Genomic DNA, 12224 nt, shown 5'->3' with positions numbered 1-12224 from the left:
CTCCTTACTTACAGTTCGTTACCACGAACTGTTTGAAATGATTTCTTGCAGCATTTCCTTAATGCCTCTCTCTTCTTATCACACTTTCTGCAGCTGAAAAAGAGTTGGGATATGTCTTCAGATGCTCTACAAGTTTCACAATTGGGAAAGGAGGCCATTTTCCATTGGACAAATGGTAGATTCTATTTTTGTATGGCAACATCTGATGCAAAATAGGCATGTTTCACAATCATATGAGTATGTGATGAACAGAGCCAAGTCTTGTCTTCTTCAGAGATTTTTGAACTCATTAAAGACAGTAATTCCAGACCAATAATATGAGTAAAAGTAAGCAGATATAGTTGGGATGCTCCTTTCACTACCAAGTCTACTAATTCATTACCTGCTATCCCATAGTGTGAAGGTACTCAAAAAAGTAAAACTTATGTGGCTTTCCTTTATAATTGTGTAACCATTTTTTCAATCTGGAGGGCAACATTTCTTGGTAGACTTTGCTGATGTGAATGGTAATCCAGAACAAACAGTGAATCAGTGCAGACTATGCATTTCTAATGTTGGGGATTTGTTTGTCTTGATAAGGCTTGAAGAGCGGACTTGATTGCTAAAAGCTCTGTTGAAAAAATTGTGAGGTTAGGGTGTTAATGGTAAGAAAAAGATAGACTTTGGGAGGGTATAAGAAAAAACGACTGCACATTTTCTCCATCTTTAAGCCATCTGTCTGTACTTGAGTGTAGGCCTTATACTACTACTACTAACAACTCACTGCAGCACCAAGCCACCTGAGGCCAACAAAGCAATGCATGCTCCTCCTCCATCCCCGTCTATTCAAAGCCTCCCTTTTTACACCCTCCCATGAAGTTCCTATTTCCTTTAAATCTTTCTTTATGATGTCCTCTCACCCTATACAAGGATGACCTGCTTTCTGTTTATCCCTAGACAGTTGGTCAAAAAGAACAATCTTTGGCAATCTGTCATCCTTCATCTGCACAATGTGCCCTAGCCATCTCAGCCTTTCTTTCATTATAGCCCTAGAGAGTGGTACGGAACCACATTTTTCATACAGCCCATTGTTTGAAATACAGTCAGTCATCTGGGTACCCAGAACAATCCTTAAGCAATTTCTCTGGAATAAATCTAACAAATCTTCATCTGCTTTTCAAAGCACCTATGCTTCAGAGCCTTATTTGACTACTGTCATCACTGTAGCTTCTAATATTCTAATCTTGGTTTGCAGACTTAACTTCCTATTCTTCCAAACTGTTTTTAATTGTGAAAAACGCCATGAGCCTTGGCTATTCTACTTTTGACATCTTCACTGCTCCCACCATCTTTACTAATAATACTACCGAGGTAAGTGACGCTGCCCACTTGATCAATCTTTTCATCACGCAACATTACCTTTTCATCATCACTTATTCCTAGCCTTAGTGACTTAGTCTTCTTAACATTAATTTTCAAACCTGTTCTAGCACCCTGAACTCACAACACCTCTAAAAATTCATTCATTTTGCTCAAACTTTCCTCTAGGATGCTTAAATCATCAACATAATCTAAGTCCAGGAGACTTTTTCCTCCCCATTTGACAGCGGTCTTTCATTGCCTTCCTGTGCTCCTTAATACAAAAGCCATCAAAATGATCCATATAAAGGGAGATAGAACACAGTCCTGCTTAACTCCTGATTTAATACAAAACCAGCTGCTAACCTCATTTCCAACCTAAACTGCAGCCATGTTATTCTTATACATAGCACTAATCACTTTAATGTATTTGTCTGGTATACCATACAAGGATAAAACCTTTGCTACAGCTCTTCTATCAACAGAATTGAATGTTTGCTCATAATCTATAAAACAAAGGACCAAAGGTGTTTGACAACTCAGGCACTTATTCTGCCATTTTTTCCTAGGAAGACAACTTTCAGACAACATCAGTACACTGGGGAGTAATTCTCTTTTTGTGATGCTGATCTTAAGGATAATCATTTCATGGCACTTGTGTCTTAGCCTATAGCCACCATATTCAAGTTCTGTCAAGAAGTGAAGTTTGGTTAATGCTAATGAAATAAAACAAAATATGACAAAAATGCTGATCTTAAGGCAAAGACCAAGTGCAGCACACTTAGTATTTGCAACAAAATATGCTTGAACTCAACCAGTCAACAAGAACCAGAGGACACACCAAGAAGCTGTAATGCAAACAAGCCAACACCAGACTATAGAACAACATCTTCTTAAATAGTCAGGGGGCTCTGGAACTCCCTAGGCAAAGTAACAGTCCCAGCCCTTAGTGTGGACACCTTCAAGGGAGCTGTGGACAAATATTTGTTGTCCAAACCATGTCTTCAAGAATGGGATGGAGCCAACATGTTGACTCAACATCCTGACCAACCAGCACCTACAGGATAATTCCTTATTTGCTGGACAATGCAATTTAAGGTAAAATATAATACTTTACCAACAAAATTATGAAAACTACAACAAATAATTATGAGAGGGGGTGGGGGGGGGGCACCCACACCACATTATATTAAATACATAACCTAAACAAAATACCAACTAAACATTTAATAAAAATATAGCTACAGTGTAGTTTCTCAACAAGCCAAAGCTAATATTGTCTGGTATAAAGACCATGAAAACCAGTTATGGTCTCATGTTTGCAATAAATGATCTTGAGTGTGGTAGCTGTAAGACAAAAATACCCAATTCATCAATTCCTCTGGAGGCTCTAGAAGAGTCAGTTTCAACTGTCAGTTTACCATTTTTCATAAATTTTCTATAACCAGAAAGGCAAAGAAATCTCTGAAAAGAAGGCATCTCATTTGGCTTGAAAAATATATCAAGATTATGACAACTAACAGTTTCTTCATTTTTCTGCAAATTTTATTTCTGATGTAAATGGGAGGTAAGTTTAAACTTTACCCCTACCCCCCTATTGTGCAAATGTATACCCTGAACTGGTATATAGGGGTGGGGTAAAATTCATTCCCGACAAAAATGATTATTATATTTGGAAAGAGCATAAAAATTGGTAAAATTCTACTTTAGTTACTTTTGGCTATCTTGGAAAGGGGTTGGGTTAGGAAAATGAAACTTTCAGGGATGGATCTACATGCTAAGGTATGTCCCGGGAAGGTACTTTGAACTACCTACCTCCACTCCTCCCCCCTTTATATAATACTAAATTACTGCACATTACTAGTTGTTTTAGCTCACATTTCATCCTATATTACTATCATAATTATAAATCACTGCTTACCTTACACAACTTCAGCTTTTAACCTTGTTCATTAAAATATACTCCAAAAGCCTATTTTCATTTAACAGTCCATCCCTTTAACTTACTTACTATCAAGCTGACATTGTTTATGGAACCTGTTAGTGATGTTACAAGTATCATAACCCCTCTTAATAGTAGCATGCAGGTGCCATGGGATAGAAGACAACTCTGTGTTGATAAGCCATTTAAACTTTATTAATTAGGGAAAGGATTTGACAAGAGACAGACCAGCAAAAAAATCCAAATTGTTTTTAAAGGGCAAATTATGTTATGAGAAGATGTTTTTATTTTTATAGGTCCATGCACTCATGAAGCTTTTTAAATATTTCTAAAGCACTAATTGATAGAGCGCTACAAACATCAGAATTGACTTTAGAAGACAGGTTATGTCATGGGAAGGTGTTTTTGAAATCCCCCCTTCCCAAAACTCAAAATTTTCTAAAATTCTACTTTAGAAGCTTTTTAAATATTTTTAAAGCACTAATAGATAGAGTGCTACAAATATCAGAATCGACTTCAGAGGACAAATTATGTTATGGGAAAATGTGTTTGAAATCCCCCTTCCCCCCAAACTAAAAATTTTCCAAAATTTTACCTTAGAAGCTTTTTTAAATATTTCTAAAGCGCTAAGACATAGAGCGCTGCAAACATCAGAATCAACTTTAGAGGAAGCATTATGTTATGGGAAGATGTTCTTGAAATCCCTCTTCCCCCAAAACTCAAAATTTTCCAAAATTCTACTTTAGAAGCTTTTTCAAATATTTCTAAGGCACTAAGACATAGAGCGCTACAAACATCAGAATCCACTTTAGAGGACAATTTATGTTATGGGACGATGTTTTTGAAATCCCCCTTCCCTCCAAACTCAAAATTTTCTAAAATTCTACTCTAGAAGCTTTTTCAATATTTCCAAAGCACTAACAGATAGCGCGCTAAAAACATCAGAATTGACTTTAGAAGACAGGTTATGTCATGGGAAGGTGTTTTTGAAATCCCCCCTTCCCAAAACTCAAAAATTTATAAAATTATACTTCAGAAGCTTTTTAAATATTTCCAAAGCACTAATAGATAGAGTGCTACAAATATCAGAATCGACTTCAGAGGACAAATTATGTTATGGGAAGATGTTTTTGAAATCCCCCTTCCCCCCAAACTAAAAATTTTCCAAAATTTTACTTTAGAAGCTTTTTCTGAAGTGCTAAGACATAGAGCGCTACAAACATCAGAATCAACTTTAGAGGAAGCATTATGTTATGGGAAGATGTTCTTGAAATCCCCCTTCCCCCCAAACTCAAAATTTGCCAAAATTTTACTTTAGAAGCTTTTTCAAATACTTCTAAAGCGCTAAGACATAGAGCGCTACAAACATAAGAATCGACTTAAGAGGACAATTTATGTTATGGGAAGATGTTTTTGAAATCCCCCTTCCCCCCAAACTCAGAATTTTCCAAAATTCTACTTTAGAAGCTTTTTTAAATATTTCTAAAGTGCTAAGACATAGAGCGCTACAAACATCAGAATAAACTTTACAGGAAGCATTATGTTATGGGAAGATGTTCTTGAAATCCCCCTTCCCCCCAAACTCAAAATTTGCCAAAATTCTACTTTAGAAGCTTTTTTAAATATTTCTAAAGCTCTAAGACATAGAGCGCTACAAACATCAGAATCGACTTTAGAGGACAATTTATGTTATGGGAAGATGTTTTTGAAATCTCCCTTCCCCCCAAACTAAAAATTTTCCAAAATTTTACTTTAGAAGCTTTTTTAAATATTTCTAAAGTGCTAAGACATAGAGCGCTACAAACATCAGAATCAACTTTAGAGGAAGCATTATGTTATGGGAAGATATTCTTGAAATCCCCCTTCCCCCCAAACTCAAAATTTTCTAAAATTCTACTCTAGAAGCTTTTTCAATATTTCCAAAGCACTAACAGATAGCGCGCTGAAAACATCAGAATCGACTTTAGAGGCCAAATTAATTCTACAATAATTCGCCCTTCCCCCCAAACTCAAATTTTTTTTTAAATCCCCCTTTGCCCGGAACTCAAAATTTTCCAAAATTCTACTTTAGAATCTATCTTTTTTAAATATTTCTAAAGCGGTAAGACATAGAGTGCTACAAACATCAGAATCGACTTTAGAGGACAAGTTATGTCATGGAAAGATGTTTTTGAAATCCCCCTTCCCCCCATACTCAAAATTTTCTAAAATTCTGCTCTAGAAGCTTTTAAAATATTTCCAAAGCACTAATAGATAACGCGCTAAAAACATCAGAATCAACTTTAGAGGCCAAATTAATTCTACAATAATTCCCCCTTCCCCCAAAACTCAATTTTTTTTTGAAATCCCCCTTCACCCCAAACTGAAAATTTTCCAAAATTGCTACAAACATCAGAATCGACTTTGGAGGACAAGTTATATCATGGGAAGATGTTTTTGAAATTCCCCTTCCCCCCAAACTCAAAATTTTCAAAAATTCTACTTTAAAAGCTTTTAAAATGTTTCTAAAGCACTAATAGATAGAGTGCTAAAAGTATCAGAATGAACTTCAGAGGACACGTTACCTCCCGGGAAGATGTTTTGAAAATCCCCCTTCCCCCCAAAACCAAAATTTTCTAAAATTCTACTTTAGAAGCTTTCTAAATATTTCTAAAGCACTAAGACATAGAGCGCTACAAACATCAGAATCGACTTTAGAGGACAAGTTATGTCATTGGAAGATGTTTTGAAATCCCCCTTCACCCCAAACTCAAAATTTTCCAAAATTTTACTTACGAAGCTTTTTTAAATATTTCTAAAGCGCTAAAACATAGAGCGCTACAAAACATCAGAATCAACTTTAGAGGACAAATTATGTTATGGGAAGATGTTCTTAGAACCCCCCTTCCCCCCAAACTCAAAATTTTCCAAAATTCTACTTTAGAAGCTTTTTTTAAATATTTTTAAAGTGCTAAGACATAGGGTGTTACAAACATCAGAATCGACTTTAGAGGACAATTTATGTCATGGGAAGATGTTTTTGAAATCCCCCTTTGCCCCAAACTCAAAAATTTTCAAAAATCTACTTTAGAAGCTTTTTAAATATTTCTAAAGCACTAAGACATAGAGCACTACAAACATCAGAATCGGCTTTAGAGGACAAGTTATATCATGGGAAGTTGTCTTTGAAATCCCCCTTCCCCCCAAACTCAAAATTTTCAAAAATTCCACTTTAGAAGCTTTTTTAAATATTTCTAAAGCACTAAGACATAGAGTGCTACAAACATCAGAATCAGCTTAACATCAGAATCAATTTTAGAGGACAAGTTATGTCATGGGAAGATGATTTTGAAATACCCATTACCCATTGAAATTTTGACAAAACAACATTTTACCTTAATTTTCAGTTATCAGTTTCTTTTTCTCTGGCTTTAGTTCTGAAAACGTACTTTCAATTATTCGAGGAGAATTTTAAGCCATATCAATGTAATAAATTATGTCATGGGAAGATGTTTTTGAAATACCCATTACCCATTGAAATTTTGACAAACAAAAATTTTGCCTTAATTTTCAGTTATCAGTTTCTTTTTCTCTGGCTTTAGTTCTGAAAATCATTTGAGCAGAATTTTAAGCCATATCAATGTTTTATTTCCAAAATTTAGGAAATGTATTTGCATATATTTAAAACCTTATAAGTTGGGATTGAGCAAAGTTTTGAAGCTGAAATAATTTTGTTGTACATGATGTACAAGGTCATTCAAAGTTTTTGAAATCCTCCTTACCATTCATCCCATTCCCCCTTCATACTCTAAAATCTGGCTGATAATTTGAAATTTGAAAAGCCTTATTTTCCACGTTTTTTTTTTTTTTGGGGGGGGGGGGTAGGGGGGATTTTCCGTGAGGGTATTTCCCGGGGGGGGGGTATTTTCCGCGGGGAGGTATTTCCGGCGGGTATTTGCCAAGAACCACAAATTTGATGGTATGAGTTTTATTAAAATCTTTGACTTTTAGGGGTTGTTTCCCCCTTTTACGAAACTCATACAAATTTTTTAGACAGGCAAATTATCAACCAGATTTTAGAGTATGATTCCGGTGCAACACGTTGCAATGAAATGGTCAGCTTAGATTAGTATAAGCAGGGGCACCGCGAGCAGGTTGCTGACCACCGCCCCACTCTCCCCCTGTTATCAAATCCCCTTGCAGCTAACCTTTCCACCCTCAAAAGAAAATTTTTATATAAGTTCCAGCATTTTTAACATATTTTAAATCATGGATGTAAAAAAGAAAAGCAAACTTTTTCAACATCATAGAATATTTGAATATGTTTTATGTCTTTGTCTAACAAATACCCGTTTGTCTAGTTTATTTGTCTAACAAATACTTGTTTGTCTGGTTTCCTTGTACAGTCTAAAGTGGTGGGTTATTTATAATGCACAAGTACCAAATAATCTATATTCATTTTGATTATTTTTTTGGAAACCCCTTAACATTTTGAGTTTTCAAAAACTTTGAATGACCTTTAAAAATCTGTTAGTTGTAGCAATGGAACCTTGCAAAATAGATCTTCTGTTTAAATGAAGTAAAACAAAATTATTTCAGCTTCAAAACTTTGCTCAATCCCAACTTATAAGGTTTTAAGTATATGCAAATACATTCCCTAAATTTTGGAAATAAAGCATTGATATGGCTTAAAATTCTGCTGAAATGATTTTCAGAACTAAAGCCAGAGAAAAAGAAACTGATAACTGAAAATTAAGGTAAAATGTTGTTTTGTCAAAATTTCAATGGGTAATGGGTATTTCAAAAACATCTTCCCATGACAGAACTTGTAACATTGATATGGCTTAAAATTCTGCTCAAATAACTGAAATTGCGTTTTCAGAACTAAAGCCAGAGAAAAAGAAACTGATAAATGAAAATTAAGGTAAAATGTTGTTTCGTCAAAATTTCAATGGGTAATGGGTATTTCAAAAACATCTTTCCATGACACAACTTGTCCTCCAAAGTCAATTCTGATGTTTGTAGTGCTTTATGTCTTGGTGCTTTAGAAATATTTAAAAAGCTTCTAAAGTAGAATTTTGGATTTTTTTGAGTTTGGGGAAAAGGGGGATTTCAAAAACATCTTCCCATTACATAAATTGTCCTCTAAAGTTGATTCTGATATTTGTAGCGCTCTATGTCTTAGCACTTTAGAAATATTTAAAAAAGCTTCTACAATAAAATTTTGGAAAATTTTGAGTTTGGGGGGAAGGGGGATTCCAAAAACATCTTCCCATGACATAACTTGTCCTCTAAAGTCGATTCTGATGTTTCTAACGCTCTATGTCTTAGTGCTTTAGAAATATTCAAAAAGCTTCTAAAGCAGAATTTTAGAAAATTTTGAGTTTGGGGGAAGGGGGATTTTAAAAACCTCTTCCCATGATATAATGTGTCCTCTGAAGTCTATTGTGATGTTTTTAGCACTCTATCTATTAGTGCTTTAGAAATATTTTAAAAGCTTCTAAAGTAAAATTTTTGAAAATTTCAAGTTTGGGGGGAAGGGGCATTTCAAAAACATCTTCCCATGACATAACTTGTCCTCTAAAGTTGATTCTGATGTTTTTAGTGATATATGTCTTAGTGCTTTAGAAATATTTAAAAAGCTTCTAAAGTAGAATTTTAGAAAATTTTGAGTTTGGGGGGAAGGGGGATTTTAAAAACCTCTTCCCGTAATATAACGTGTCCTCTGAAGTCGATTTTGATGTTTTTAGAACTCTATCTATTAGTGCTTTAGAAATATTTTAAAAGCTTCTAAAGTAGAATTTTCGAAAATTTTTAGTTTGGGGGGAAGGGGGATTTCAAAAACATCCTCCCATGACATAACTTGTCCTCCAAAGTTGATACTGATGTTTGTAGCTCTCTATGTCTTAGTGCTTTAGAAATATTTAAAAAGCTTCCAAAGTAGAATTTTGGAAATTTTTTTGGGGGCAAAGGGGGATTTCAAAAACATCTTCCCATGACATGACTTGTCCTCTAAAGTCGATTCTGATTTTTGTAACGCTCTACGTCCTAGCGCTTCAGAAATATTTAAAAAAGCTTGTAAAGTAAAATTTTGAGCTTGGGGGGAAGGGGATTTCAAAAACTTTTTGCAATGAAATAAATTGTACTCCAAAGTCGATTTTGATGTTTATAGTACTCTATGTCTTAGCGCTTTAGAAATATTTAAAAAAGCTTCTAAAGTAGATTTTTGGAAATTTTTGAGTTTGGGGCAAAGGGGGATTTCAAAAAAATTTTGAGTTTGGGGGGAAGGGGGAATTATTGCAGAATTAATTTGGCCTCTAAAGTTTATTCTGATGTTTTTAGCGTGCTATCTATTAGTGCTTTGGAAATAATTAAAAAGCTTCTAGAGGTGAATTTTAGAAAATTTTGAGTTTGGGGGAAGGGGATTTCAAAAACATCTTCCCATGACATAACTTGTCCTCTAAAGGTGATTCTGATGTTTGTAGCGCTCTATGTCTTAGTGCTTTAGAAATATTTAAAAAAGCTTCTAAAGTAGATTTTTGGAAAATTTTGAGTTTGGGGCAAAGGGGGATTTCAAAAAAATTTTGAGTTTGGGGGGAAGGGGGATTTCAAAAACATCTTTCCATGACATAAATTGTCCTCTAAAGTCGATTCTGATGTTTGTAGCACTCAATGTCTTAGCACTTTAGAAATATTTAAAAAAGCTTCTTAAGTAAAATTTTGAGTTTGGGGGGAAGGGGGATTTCAAAAACATCTTCCCATGACACAACTTGTCCTCTAAAGTCGATTTTGATGTTTGTAGTGCTCTATGTCTTAGTGCTTTAGAAATATTTAAAAAAGCTTCTAAAGTAGAATTTTGGAAATTTTTTAGTTAGGGGCAAAGGGGGATTTCAAAAAAATTTTGAGTTTGGGGGAAGGGGGATTTCAAAAACATCTTCCCATGACATAAATTGTACTCTAAAGTTGATTCTGATGTTTTTAGCATGCTATCTGTTAGTGCTTTGGAAATATTGAAAAAGCTTCTAGAGTAAAATTTTAGAAAATTTTGAGTTTGGGGGGATGGGGGATTTCAAAAACCTATTCACATGACAACTTGTCCTGTTAAGTTGATTCTGATATTTGTAGCACTCTATGTCTTAGCAATTTGCAAATATTTAAAAATGCTTCTGAAGTAGAATTTTAGAAAATTTTGAGTTTGGGGAGAAGGGGGATTTCAAAAACATCCTCCTATAGGCTAACATAATTCTTCCTCGAAAGTTGATTCTGATGTTTGTGGCACTGTATGTCTTAGTGCTTTAGAAATATTTTAAAAAAACTTCTAGGCTAAAGTAAAATTTTGGATTTGGGGGGAAGGGGGATTTCAAAAACATCTTCCCACAGAATAATTTTTCCTCTGAAGTTGAATCTGATATTTGTAGAACTCTATCTATTAGTGCTTTAGAAATATTTAAAAAGCTTCTTAAGTAGAATTTTAGAAATTTTTGAGTTTTGGGGAGGGGGTTTCAAAAACACCATCCCATGACATAACTTGTCTCCTAAAGTCAATTCTGATGTTTGTAGCACTCTATCAATTAGTGCTTCAGAAATATTTAAAAAGCTTCATGAGTGCATGGACCTATAAAAATAAAAACATCTTCTCATAACATAATTTGTCCTCTAAAAACAATTTGGATTTTTTACTGGTCTATCTCTTGTCAAATCCTTTCCCTAATTAATAAAGTTTAAATGGCTCATCAACACAGAGTTGTCTTCTATCCCATGGCACCTGCATGCTACTGTTAAAAGGGGTTATGATAAGCAAATTTGTGACATCACAAACTGGCTCCATAATTAATGTCAACTAGATAGTAAATAAGTTAAAGGGATGGATGGTTAAATGAAAATAGGATTTTGGAATATGCTTAATGAGCAAGGTTAAAAGCTGAAGTTGTGTAAGGTAAGCAGTGATTTATAATTATGATAGTAATAGGCCTATAGGATGAAATGTGAGCTAAAACAGCTAGCCTAGCAATGTGCAGTAATTTACCATTATATATTTTGTTGGACTTCATTTTAAGCAGAAAATCTATTTTGCAAAGTTTCACTTTTATAACACACAGATTTTCAAAGGTCATCAAAGGTCAGGAGCCTCTAAAAAGAGAAGGAGTAGAGGTAGCTGTTTCAAAATTCCTTCCTGGGACATAATTTAGCTTGTAAATCTATCCCTGAAAGTTTAAGTTTCCGGACCAAACTCCTTTCCAAGATAGCCAACAGCAGCTCAAGCAAAATTTTACCGGTAAAAGTAACTAAAGTAGAATTTTACCGCCTAGTCTACAGATTGTTTTGGGTATCCAATTAACTAACCATATTTCACACAATAGGCCTATGCTGTATTAAAAGTGTGGTTCAATTTCAGTTGCTCGCCTAGTAGGGGCATTATTGGGGGGGGGGGCAGTTGCCCTTCCCCCAATAATGAGGAGTAAAAATTATTTATATCACATGCACTTTGAATATCTGAATAAGGACCCCTCCCAATAAAAATGCAGAAACACAACCTACTTTTTTATTTCTAATTTGAAGATTTCTTCAACTTCTTTCATAATTTCACTATGTCTAGTGAGATGCCCCATCTATTATTTCAGAAAATTCTGATAAAAACAGTTTTTATTATTTTAAACTGAAAAAGTCTTGATCATGGAAAAACGTTTTGCATGGAGATTATGATCTGACGTCTTCAGATAATTAAACGAAAGGGAGAAGGATCATAGAAATAATTTGCTGTGGAAATAAGGTGTTGACAGTCATACCTCAAAATCGTCGTTGCAGCAACAGCTTCAACCTAGTAAAGAGCAATCTTCAGGCATAATAACCACAAGTTCAATAATTCGTGTAAAAAATTGATTAATCTTGCTAGGGATCAAATCAAAATGAAAAGTATGCCATTAAAATTGCTGTTGTCGAAGGCCTTGTATTTTTATGCCTTGTA

General features: G+C 34.6%; 1 protein-coding gene across 2 annotated transcripts in view; it reads right to left on the bottom strand.

Annotated features, from left to right (window-relative positions):
• The window catches only part of LOC148949282 (PAT complex subunit CCDC47), a 56245-nt gene extending 44410 nt beyond the window's left edge, over positions 1-11835 (bottom strand). Inside the window, exon 1 of one of the 2 annotated variants that reach the window (XM_089093317.1) lies at positions 11798-11835. The gene's annotated coding sequence lies outside the window, so the exon portion shown is untranslated. Of the gene's footprint in view, positions 1-11793 lie in introns of both variants that reach the window. The other variant, XM_089093318.1, reaches the window with a different exon arrangement.
• Positions 11836-12224: the final 389 nt, after the last annotated feature.

This window comes from Artemia sp. Qi Xiang Cuo, chromosome 8 (genome assembly GCF_049724085.1).
Source record: "Artemia sp. Qi Xiang Cuo chromosome 8, ASM4972408v1, whole genome shotgun sequence".
Classification (NCBI taxonomy): Eukaryota; Metazoa; Arthropoda; class Branchiopoda; order Anostraca; family Artemiidae; genus Artemia; species Artemia sp. Qi Xiang Cuo.
This window is presented reverse-complemented; position numbering and strand designations above follow the sequence as displayed.